Source organism: Lactuca virosa, chromosome 5, assembly GCF_052849685.1.
Source record: "Lactuca virosa cultivar CGN04683 chromosome 5, Lactuca_virosa_CGN04683_v6, whole genome shotgun sequence".
Classification (NCBI taxonomy): domain Eukaryota; kingdom Viridiplantae; phylum Streptophyta; class Magnoliopsida; order Asterales; family Asteraceae; genus Lactuca; species Lactuca virosa.
The window spans coordinates 46,816,896-46,830,448 of record NC_136430.1 but is presented as its reverse complement, the minus strand read 5'-3'; positions in this window follow the sequence as shown (position 1 = coordinate 46,830,448).

The window sequence follows — 13,553 nt, the reverse complement described above, 5'->3', positions numbered from 1 at the left end:
GAAATGTTCGAAAATGCACCATTGGATTTTGATCCATAATATCCACCATTGGAGAAATGGACAAGAAATCATCCAAAAGAACAAGTGCTTGGAAATCCACAAGATGGTGTGTTAACAAGAGCTTAAATTCGTGCAAAGAATGAGGTACTTAATGCCCATCAGGAGTTTTGCATTTTAATGTCTTTATCTCGAAAATTAAACCAAAATCAGTTAAGGCTGCAATGGAACACTCAGATTGGGTTGTTGCAATGCAATCTAAATTGTCTGAATTTGAAAGAAACAAGGTTTGGAGATTAATTCCTAAACCAAAAGATGTTTCAATTTTTGGATTAAAATGGATTTTCAAAAATAAAACTGACAAAGATGGTAATATTGTTCGAAATAAGGCTAGGATTGTTGTTAAAGGCTATTCGCAACAAGAAGGTATCGACTATGAGGAAACCTTTGCTCCTGTCGCAAGACTCGAGGCTGTTTGAATATTTTTGGCCTATGCAGCACACAAAGATTTTGATGTCTATCAGATGGATGCCAAATGTGCTTTTCTCAATGGAGAACTTGAAGAAATAGTTTACGTTGAACAACCTCCAGGTTTTGTTAATAAAGAATTTCCTAATCATTGTTATATCTTAGATAAAGCTGTATATGGGTTAAAACAAGCACCAAGAGCATGGTATGCAACTCTTACCTCTTTTTTAAAACAATCGAAATTTAAACAAGGATCAGTTGATCCCACACTCTTTCGAAAGAAAGTTGGGGATCATCTTATGCTTATTCAAATATATGTCGATGATATTATTTTTGGCTCGACTGACCCTGTTTTGTCTAGAGATTTCGAAAATATGATGAAAAGTCAATTTGAGATGAGCATGTTGGGAAAAATAAACAACTTTCTAGGATTGAATATTCGTCAATGCAGAGATGGAATTTTTATCCATCAAAGAAAAATACACAAAGAATCTGCTTGAAAATTTTGGCTTAATGAATAGCACGAAATTACGAGTACCAATGGCGGTTGGAACAAGGCTTTCTCCTTCGTTAGACAAACCAGCTGTTGATCTTACTACAGAAGCATGATAGGTTCGTTACTTTACCTTACGGCAAGTCGACCTGACATTATGTTTTCTGTTTGTAATTGTGCTAGATATCAATCGAATCCCAGAGAACCACATTTAACAGCAGTGAAGAATATTTTTCGATATCTCAAAGGCTCAATTTCGTTAGGATTGTGGTATCCTTCGAAAACTAGATTCTTCATACAAGCATTTTCAGATGCTGATTTAGGAGGTTGCAATCTTGATAGAAAAAGCACAAGTGGCGGATGTCAACTACTGGATGGGAATTTAGTAAGCTGGCAATCGAAAAAGCAAACATGTGTTTCGATTTCCACAGCAGAAGTAGAGTATGTGGCTGCTGCAGCTTGCACTTCACAAATCATATGGATTCAAAGCCAACTGTGTGATTATGCAATCAACATGAATAAAATTTCGTTGTATTGTGATTCACAAAGTACCATACGCATTTGTCACAATCCTGTGCAACATTCGAAAACCAAGCACATTGCTCTTCGTTATCACTTTATAAAAGATCATGTTGAGGATGGCAATATCGAAGTTCACTTTGTGAAAACCACTGATCAACTTGCTGATATTTTCACAAAGCCATTGGATGAAAAATCATTCGTGAGAATTTTGGGGGTCTTGGAATGATCGAAGGCAATTCAGTTCCTGGATTGATTTCGAAAGAATGACAAAAGAAAGGTGCAAAAGTGTCGATTCAGAGGTGCTGAATGTTTACTCAGAGGAAATAGCTGGTCATTCAGAGGTTAATGTTCACGTTCAGCGTTTCGACACGCTTCGATTTCGACATTATGTACACACCGCTTAATCACAAATTTTCGTGAGTTTTGTACAAAATTTTTTAGTTGTTATTTTCAGGTCGAAAAATCCAAAAATACCAAAAATATTTTTTTGTTGTTTGTTTCGAAAATTTCAAAAAGAACAAAAAGATTTTATTTTTGTTTTGTCTTTCAATTTTCGAAAAATCAAAAAGATCAGAAAGATGTTATTTTTGTTTTGTCTTTCAATTTTCGAAAAATCAAAAAGAACAAAAAGATTTTACTTTTGTTTTGTTTTTTTTTTCTCGAAAAATCAAACACTACAAACAGATTTTCTTGTATTTGGTATTTGTAATGCAGCTTTTGGCAAGAATCATCCATGGTTCATGCTTGCAGTTCTAGGGTCAGGAATAATTTTCGAAAAACTTTGCACTAGTTAGGTTGTCCCTAGAAACATGCTGCAGCATGTTGTCCTAAGCCTCTTTTGACTCAATGTGTGTTTTCAAAGCATTAATGAAGTTTTCATCATGAAAATTTCTTCCCAATCAGGCTATCTTCACATTAGTCCTTGAGCTACCTTACTCTTCTCAGTTGAGTTAAGAGTTTACTGCTTGGTCCATACATAGCAGAGGTACTTATGAATCTTTTACCAAATCTTTTTCATCCTAAAGTTCTTACACTTTCACACACAATGACATATGTCCAAGAGATTTCTGGTATAAACCAATCAGGATCTAGACATATCAACAATTTGTGTTTTTGATCTAACATCATGAGACTGTGATGAAAGTGAAACCCTAAATGTCGAAACAAATTAAGGAATTGATGGGGAACTTTGTTCCAGACATCACAAAACTTTTGTTTCGGTACCTGATTTCGATACTCAAAATCATATGCTTTCTTTGTTGTGATCTTGATCAAATGTTCGAAACCCATGACATTTGTTTCCCAACAAGATTTAGGTCTAATTTTGGTTTCAAGAATATGATTTATGTTTGAGTATCATTCTCAACCTTCGTTAATTCATAAATTTTTCCAAGCTTACTTGTCCCTGACTACACTAGTCAAACAGGTAGTTTCGTTTACAACTTGTCATACTTATGTTGAGTATGCATTGTATCGATCGAAATTTTAAGCCACCTTAAAAGCCATATTAAAAAGAATCCCTTCGATACTTCTTCACAAGTATTCGATTGTAATTCACGGGAAACCACACAAGCTGTTGATTATCTCTCTTGATAATTAACGAAGTAATCTTTGCCCGGGATTCAACTGTCTTTATGTCGAAATTTTATTTTCGACATCACAGAATCCAAAATTTTGTTTATTTTGCTTCTTATCTTTTTCTTTGGAACACTGCACTCACGAAATCCTTGAGGTTCTGAGTAATACCAACTCAGGCTGAAGATTTCGAAAGTTTGGCATATGACTTCGCTTCTAAACCCAAAAGCGAAAGAGCCCAACCTCCATTCCGAAGGTTTTGTTCATATCCATTCGTACAGACGAAAAGACTTTTCAAGTGACGGTTTGGTGACTGTGCGCGTTTCTAGGAAACTGTTCTAATCACTTTTTCTGACATTGCGTCATTAACGGCTAGTGGTGCGCGTTTCAAGGGGACACATGGCTATGTCATTAAATGGATCGATTGGTATTCAAATCTGGATACATATAAAAGGGGGCTTTGGTTAACAATAACACTTTACGATATCAAACATTTCTCAGACGATATTTTCCCTAATTGCTCTCTGTTCATCAAACTTTTTCAAACCCTAACAATGGCAACAACCCAATCCGCTACCACTGAAGATGTGTCTTCTCAACCAATCATGAAGATTCAAAGCAAAAACTATCAAGTTGAGGGGGATGTTTCTCTTTATCCAGAAGAACTTCAGATGTTGATTGTTGCTTTGAAGCACTCAGTATTATCCACAGCAATGTTCAGTTCATATGCAGTACCAATGTCTTGGCTTTCCTTGTCAGGCTCAACAACAACTTATAGCAAGACTATGGATACTGTTACTCTCAACATGATTAATGATAAGAGGTTTCGTCAGACAAAGAAACTGTTTGTGCAAATTCTTGAAATTCCTAATTCTTCACCGTTCTACAAGGTTTCAAATGAGCAAGTTCTTCATATGTTTAATGAGATGGGTTATCAACCCCCTCTCACCAAGATTAGTGAGTTCAAGAAGTCTAGTCTTCCATGTATTTGGAACTTCTTGTTTGGAATTTATCTTCGATGTCTCAAAGGTCGAAGTGTTGGTCTAGACAAGGGGAGATTGGAAGTATATGGAATGGTTGTTGGTATTTACTATGATTTACCAGTGGATTATGCGACTCAAATGTGGAAGGAATTCTTGAAGAGTGTGGAGAATAAAAATGTTGTTGATGGGATATCTTGTGCAAGATATTGGAGTCTTATCATTCATTTTGCATATACCAAATAAGGGATTTTGGTGTCTAATGATGAACCTGTTGCTGAATTCGTGAAATATCATTTTCCAAAAACTGTGGAAGATGATGAGGAGGTGTTTCCTAGTATAGCTCGAATTCCTGATGTTATGCTTAAGAAGGTAGATCCGACAAACCCAATTCTAGTGGCTTATTTACAATCTATCAATCCTTCTGTGGAAACTGGAATTCTTTTACCCCGTACTAACGAGGGGTCTCCGAAGAAATCAAAGAAGTCCAAGAATGAGGGTGATGCAATTTCTTCGAAAGAAGTCCCCAAGAAAATAACTGCTAAGTCACCAAAGAAAGGTTCTGGAGATAAAGCAAAAGTTTCGAAGATAGTTGAAAAGCCAGTAACAGATCCAAAAGGTGTTCCTTCGAAGGAGTTTGTACCTTCGAAATCAGGAGTGCTTAAGAGGTTAAAGAAGTTATCTCACAAGCCAAAGTTATCTTTTGAAGATCAATCTCCTTTAGTTCGAAAAGCTCAACTTAATAGGAGAGGGGTTCTTGTTCGTGAAATCCCAGCCCCAGTTTCTCCATCATCAAAGAAAAGACGAGCTGAAGATGTTGCCAAACACATCTCAAAGAAGAGAAAGAAAAGAAAGCTTGTTCTTCAGGAGGATTCGATGGACGAAGAGGTTGTACCAGAAACACCTTTGGGATTGAGTTCACCATCCAAAACATCTACACCAAACAAACCTGTTGATATTCCACCCGAAGATTTGGTAACCAATTCATTTACTGAGGAGGTTCCAACTTCAGGCATCCCTGCACATGTATCTAACACGGATGAAAATGTCATCATGGGTGCTGCTGTATCGAATCTTGTTGGTTCTCAAGGTATATCTCCTATTATTACTTCTTCTACTTTGGAAGCCACTACAAATCCCAGTACTTCTTTAACATTGTTTGTTTCGAAATTTCTCACTACCACTTCATCACCTACCTTCAAAAATATCCTACAACAACCTATCACTACTCTATTTACATCCCAATCCACTGTACCACCCAAACCCAATTCCGATGATGAAACTAATGGAGGGGGTTTTGGAGGAACATTTGCAGACTTAGAATTTGATCCTGAGGAAGAAAGTATTTCGGATCATATGCTAATGTCTGGCAAATAGTTTAAAATACTCAACAGAAAACTCAATTCAATTCTTCAATCACAAGTTGATGCTGGGAGTAAGCATTCAGTATCTGGAATTGAAGTTGACGTGATGCTTAAAGCTCAGGAGCTCCGTCTACAGCAGAAATTGGATATAATAGATAAAAACAATGAGCTCAGAGTCAAGGCTCAAGCTGACTCATTCAATGGCAAACTTAAAGAGCTAAGGATGGTGGCAAAAGTACGACATGTTCTTTTTGTTAAAGATGTTAAAACTTTGACAACAGAAAATTGGAGGAAATGAAGGTTGATGTTTTCAAAGAGCTGAATGAGTTGAGTACCGATTACTCCTCAATTCTTTCCAAAGTCGATATTATAGCAGCAGCAGTAACGAAGTTTGTGGAAACTTATCAATCTCTAATTCCGAAGGTTGAAGATAAGGCAAGTGCTGATGTTGTCAGTTTTGAAAAGTTGGGTACTTTACTTGCTAAATTAAAAGAGATTGTAACGAAGTCTGATTCAAAATCAACATTAACTCCTGAGTACTTTACTTAGAAGTTTAATTCTCTCGAAATGGCGATAAAGAAGGAGTTGGCCCCTATATCCAAATTTATCAATCTTTTACCAACAAGTGCCCCACCTGTTGTCTCAGGGGTGCAAGGGGGAGAAAAGGAGAAGGTTGGTATAGATGTGAAGGCTAACAAAGGAGAAAGAGAAAAAGTGAGTAAAGGAGAAGGGGAAAAAGTGAAAACTGTGGGGAAGGTGATTTCAACTCAAATCACAACTCCAATTATTTCGAAAGTTGATACAATAATAGCTACCAAAACCACAACAAGACCCATTCAAAAAGGGATTGTTATTGGTTCGACAGTTGGTGGTGGGAGTTCAAGTTCTGCAAAACCTAAGCCATCAGAAGCTGAAAAGGGAAAAGGAAAAGAGATAACTATTGAAAAATCGAAAAATGAAAGAAAAGTTGAAATAGAGTCAGAATTAGAGAAGCAATGCCAAATTCAAAGCATCCTGAGGCTTCGTGAAAATGATCCTCCTACAATGGATAAAGGTGATCCAAAGAAATTACATAGCTATGAAAATATTGAAGCAAGAGTGTCATATAATGAAATGTATGCATTCGAGAAGATGCCAAGAAAGAGCTATGCAAATGAGAACACAGATATGAATCAACTTGATTTCCCAATCAATGAAATGATGTTTATTACAGCACAATACAAAATTATTGAGAAATTCAAGAATGGAGATGACTTTCTACATATGAAGCTGAGGTTTCATGTTGTGTTGGGAAAGGATCAGGAAGAGGTTTGGTCCTTTATCAAGATTTTGCGTGTGATAAGCGTGACTAAGGATGTGATGTTTGAAAACATGATTCAGAATTTTCGATTTCATGTTGTAAGGGCAAACAATGTGTTTTGTGATTTTTCTGTTGCTGACTCTCCATTGATGAACTTGAATGATCTTATTCAAGTTGCATTGATTTTCAAAGATATGGACGCTTCGAAACTTCAAGGGACAGGCAAAGAGATTTTGAGACTTGGTCTAGGTCACATCAAAATCTTTATAGATAATTACAATGATTGTCTAGCCTTAGATGATATTGAGTTGTGTACTGCAATGGGAAAGGAAATAAAAGTTGCACAAGAAGTTGTGAAGAGTCAAGAAGAACTGAAGAAGTTTGCTGATGGGGAAATTTGTTTAAAGCCAATGGGATTAGTTTTTTTGGGAAAAGACAAGAAAGGAAAAGCTAAGAGGTTCTTATTTCAAGCTTCGGAAGTGGAACGGTATACAACTGCTCAATATACGAACTTTATTGTTCGTATGAATAATTGTAAGAAAAACAACGAATGAGATAAGGCTGAGCTGAAGAAGGTTATGAGCTGGTATACAGAGATTCGAAGATCAATGCATATGGCTGCTCAAATTCTCACAAACTGAGTTCGACACTGATTACAAAGGGGGAGAATGTTAGTGTCAAATAAGTTGTAATGTGTTGAAGTTATTTGAGTCAGTTTCGAAAGTCACTTTATCTATTTACTAAGGCATAATAGTTTCGAAGTCTTGATGTTTAGCCCTTAGTATTTTTTGTATACTTTCTAATTCTCCTATAAATAGGAGTTGTACTCAGAGTTAGATAGAACTTTTCCAAGTCATTCTATCTAGTATTCTCTTTGTATACGAAAGTATAATCGAGCTATAAACCAGATCTTATTTACTCTCCATGTTCATACTACTTTGATTACTCTGATTACATTCATACTCGATTAAATCGCAACTACAATTGTATGATGTTATCTTTGTGATTATCGCATATGTAGTATGATTGTATGTTTATATGCTTATATGTGTATCGGGCGAGGCCCGATGTCAGGCGGGGCCTGGTGATTGACAGATTTGTAAACCAAGCGGGGCCCGAGGACAAGTAGGACTTGATGCCGGGCAGGGGGCCCATTATGTGTTTATTATGTATGGTATGTGGTATTTTGGGGAACTCGATAAGATTTGTGCTTACCGTTTTCAGTTTATGTTTCAGGTACTTCTGGTTCGAAAGTGAGGAGCCCGGGATGATTGCAGAGCACACACCACCTTATTCCGCACTTTGTGATTTACTCTGATAATTTGTGATGTAGTGACATACTTTGGTCTATCTTGGTTTGTATGACAATGTTTTGGAATACCTTTTTATTAAATTAAAAATGAAAATTTTGGGTCTTATTCTTGGGACATTACACTGCTGCTACCTGAATCCTCACACTGAACACAACCAAAATATCCCTAATCAATAATTTTATATAATTTCCCAAAATCCAAGGTTCCAAACCAAATTCTATACTTCTAATGGGTAAAAAACCATTTTACCCTTCTCGTATCTGATCCAATAACCCATGACCCAAACCCAAAAGGCCCAAAAGAAGACCTCGTGAGTACGCCCTGCGTACCCAACTCGTACGCTGCACGTGCGGCCCACTGAAGCACAAGGTACAACTCGCTAAAGCACAAGGACGGGGACTTCATGCATTACACTGAGCGTACGCATACGTACACCCATCGTACTCATCAGATGACCAAAACTTCATATTAAGCACTTAATGCTTAAGACCAAAACGTCCAAGCTCATATCTAACTTCTAAATAAAGTCTTAATCCATAAAGTTGCCAACTCTACTCTTTTGAATGTCTTAATGGACCTAAAACCTGTTTTTATCCATCTTAACCCATAATATGAACATCAAATTAAGCATGATTCATCAAAACCCATCAAGATGATATTTTTATGGTTCCTAATAACTCAATAATGGATAAAGTTTCCAACTTTATCCATTAGAATGGTCCAACCAATCAAGATCTAGTTTTTAAGTCTCAAAGGGACCAAAAATGCATCTTTTACAACTTAATCCATTAAGTCCAAGTATCAAGCTTTTAGATTTGAATCAATACGATGTTTAGATGGATAAAGTTTCCAACTTTATCCATAACAAGGTCACAAACTTTGAAGATCTAAACTTTATGCAATAAAGTGATTAAAAGCTCATAACACTCAAGACTAGCTAGATCTATCAATTGCATCATCAAGATTCAAACTTTATACCTGTAAAAGAAAGATCAAGGTGAACAAAGTACGGATCTACAAGCTCCAATGCAACCAACACTTCCCCAATGAGCTCCTTCTTCTTCAAGATGCACAAAGAACACTCCAAAGCACTTAAAAACAACTTTTTTTTTGCTCACAAGGCTCAAACTAGGGTTAGGATTTCAAGGGAGGGTGTTAAAGAGGTGGAGGCTAAGAATGGAATGAGTTTGGAGAAGTTAAGGAGCTTAAATAGGGATCAAACCATGAAAATAAGGTTTGGGCACTGATCGCGTACGCCCAACGTACTCAGGGATACCATAGTATGCCCAACGTACTTCCCTTTACGCCCAAAGTACGCGGCTTAACCCCAAACCGCCCTAACTTCAAACGGTCGTAGTTTCTTCGTTTCAACTTCGATTTCGATGATCCTTATATCCACATAAAGGCACTTATGAGCTCTACAACCCTATCTAATTACTTTTAACTTAAAACACATCAAACTAAAATCCTTAATTTATAAAAGAAGTCTAAAATACCACTTTTCCCATTATACCCTTCGGCTCCAAAGCACAAACTGAACTCTTGGATCACATAATCCACATTACCCACTTCCAAATGGGTCTAAACCTCTCTTTACCCAAAACCCAAAGCCTTTTGATACTTGATCTTCGGGTCACGGCCTCGAATCATGAAATGACTCGAAACAGAGTGTTACATTTACAGTTCACCATTAAAGCATAATTTATCTCCAAGTTTGTTTTCACTCTAGAAGTTTACTAAATCTGAGGATATGTATATCATGAAATGCCCAATTGGATTTGCATATGGCTCTTAGTAGACAACGACTCATATACCGTTCCCTCATAATATGAAACTAGGTCTCATAGACAAAGCCTTCCAAGTGTTCGAAGAAATGTCTCATCCAGATTGTAGAGTTTTCGGTGTGACATCCCCAAATTCACAGTTATTTTAAAAATTTTATTTATGCTTATTTGAAAATCAGAGTATTCATTTTTAAGAATAATATTGCGGAATTTGTTCCCAGAAAACATGATAAATATATTATCAAAGCATTTCCGAAGAAATGTATTTTGTTTATATTAAAACTTTGGGATGTCATCGTCAATACAGAAACATAAGCATGAACATACTTTATTTACACTAGCGATTTACATCTCCTTTAATCTATCAGTGTAATGTAGCTTCGTATCAATACCTTTGATACAAATAAAATGAGTGGGTCAGGTTGGGAAACCTGGTGAGTACATAGGGTTTCAACCCACAATAATATAATTATTATGTTTCATCACCAAACAATTAACCCAATTACCCATCCCCATTATCTTCTTTATTCTTAAGTATCTTCCCTAAGAATCATCTACTCCTCAATATTTATTCCTAAGGATTGTCCTAAGAAATAGGAACGAAGTCCATCGCTGCCAAGGTTCATTTAAAAGGCACTAAGTTCATAGCTGCCAATGTTCGTTTGTGAGACACTAAATCCATAGCTGCCAGGGTTTATCACTTTTATTGGCAATATTATTTTAGGGAGTCCACCCACAATACATGTCAATGGGTTTTTAGAGTACATCTAGTGAACACATCGTTCACAACACCTACAGGTTGCGAGCCTGCTAGTGTTCCACTAGATTGTCTAGAATAATTTGTGGTTGTCATCTATACTCTGCTAGATGACTGGGCCATCGCTTCTCATCATCTTCTACCTCTCATCGTCTATATCGTCTTTCATCTCATCTTTTGTCTCTCACCTCATCTCATCTTTAATCTACCCATCTTTACCCATCATAATTATAGGTGTAATACATATACAGTTTAAATCGAATAAAACATGTATATTTTGTTCATCCAGCATAGATATCAAGAACACAAATAATATGCACACATAGCACGTAATTTATATTAAATAATTCATATCTATGTGTAAGATGAAAGTAACTATGCACTCACTTGTTAAAGTTATGATTCCAAACCTGGGCAACGCTTCGCTTTTAACAATTCTATTTTCCTTCGGCGAAACCTAGTATCATTACCGCTAGATTTTAGTCTAATATTTATTGCGACTATTTACGAGTGATATTGTATTATAAGTGTTAAACAATACTTTTCAACCACTATGTATAGACAGGGGTCAGACATGAAACACGGAGGGCATGACCATTTTGGCATTATAGCACTTCTGAAATCCAATAACCCTATGCGGCCCTTCAAACCAGATTCCCAATACCGTGAGTAGTTAAAAGATATTATAATAACACTTTGTATATTATATATATATATATTGTTTATAAGTTCATAATAACGATATTGAACTTAAACATAAGCTATACTTAAGGTAGGGTAAGCATAACTCACTACAAGGTTTGGCTAGGAACCGGACTCTACGGGGGCAGAACTTATGAGCCGAAAGCTCTTCTTCTTGGAGCCTTCTGGCGCTCCGGGACTCGCCTCTAGCACTCGGGAATTGCTAGGGATTAGGAGGGGCTAAGAGGGGCGTTTTAGAGAGAAAGAATGGGAAAGGTGTGAGTTTTTGGGGTAATTTGAACCTCTATTTATAGGCCGAGTGCGGTTCGAACGCGGGGCGTTCCCTTGCTGAACGATGGGCGTTCATGGCCAGGTGTCATCATCTGGTGCCAAGCTGTGGTGAGGAAGCTGTGGCTCAGATCGCGCCACGTGTCGCTCGCTGGTTACTCCAAAAACTAATTATCTTCTAAAATCCGTAACTTTTGCATACGAGCTCCGTTTTTGACGTTCTTTATATCCGTCGGCTAATTTTGACTTTATTTTTAAAGTTATATTTAACAGACTTAGACAGTAAAAATCCGTTAAAAATTCATAACTTTTTCATCCGACGTCCGTTTTCGACTGTGTTTATATCATTGAGCTCCTATTAATGAAATATTCAATTCTCATTTAGGTTGTGTCGGCTAAAAATCGATCGATCTAAAATTCGATTTCCGGGCAGTGCACTACTATGCTAAATCTTAGAAAAATCAAAACTTCCTCAAACGAAGTCAGATTTGGACGTTCTTTTTTTGTATGCTCTCGGTTTAACATATACTACGACTTTCATTTAGATCGATAAGGCTAAAAAGTAATTTATCAAAAATTCACTTTTTACGTTACGCGGAGCTGTGCCGGTTTGTCGCAAAACTTCGACGGGTCATAACTTCTTCGTTATAAGTCGGATTTCAGCGTTCTTTATATATACGGAACCCTTGTGACATATACTATAACTTGGTTAATATTATTTATTCTAAATAATATTTTATTAAAAAGTCATTTTTGACGCTTATTGTGTCTAAATTGACTAGCCCGAATCTACAGGTGTTACAATTATCTCCCTTTAGGATAATTACGTCCCGGAATCATCAACGAGACAAGGCTTATATAATGAGTCTGTACATTATCTTTTCATCCTAGGTAATAATCGTAACTCTTATGTCTTTTCTAACGAGTTTCTAACTATTGGAATTCTTAACTATTGGCGGTGCTCAATTCTTACACCTGCTCTTCGTACTATGTTGGAACTTCAATCGTAACCTTCGAGTTACAAACTCGATCCTTATTAGAGACTCCTGCTCCTTCTTAAATAGACTTAACTTTAAGATAAGTCCTTTACTTCAATTATCGTAACAGATCGATGGGTCATGTTCTAATGACTTCTCGTCGTATGATGCAATGATTAGACTCAGGTCTTTTAGAGTCAAATTCCAGAATGGAATATACCTTCCTTCATGTTCTAATTGTTGGGTTATGAGCATTCTAACACTCCTAAGTGTACATGCAACCCTAAATACCTTGGATCTATGTTTTCTCTATTATACATACAATTATGAACATCCAAGGTATTATCCTAATCTAGCATACAAAATAATAAATATAACAAGATAGAATACATACCTCTTTGATGTAGAATGTCTTCATGAAGCTTGAGTGCCTAGTGCCCCAAGTGTGACACCTCAAATGGTTCACACAACACCAAATACACTTGGAATAACTTGAGAGAAACTTGAACACTCCTTGAAATCGTCTAGCCCACACACTCACACATTAGTGCACGATTTCTTGAGCCATGGGATTCTTTTATATGGTGGCTATTAGGGTTACACCATGTAACTCATAACTTTACCCATTCCTTATGCTCCATGGATTTTAACCTCCATGGAGTATCCATGGATCACCCCATGGACTTAGTCCAACATAAGGAATCTTGGATCACAAGCCCACATATAAAAGAATGAATGATTTACACAATCAACCCATATATTTAATTAGTCTCCTTTTGATCACTTAATTAATTCCAAATTAATTCTTGATCAATACTAATTAAATAACCTTATTAATATATTAGAACTTATAATATATTAACCAACCTTAAGTGTTATTTCTCTCATTATAGTCTATCCAAATGCATGATGCCATGCAACCCAAATGGACCATGTCGGGTCGGGTCAAGTCTTACCAATTATAGTTATGGACTTAGACATTAATCCAACAGTCTCCCACTTGGATAAGTCTAAAACTATTATTGCGTATGACTTCAGGAACCGATCAGCAATC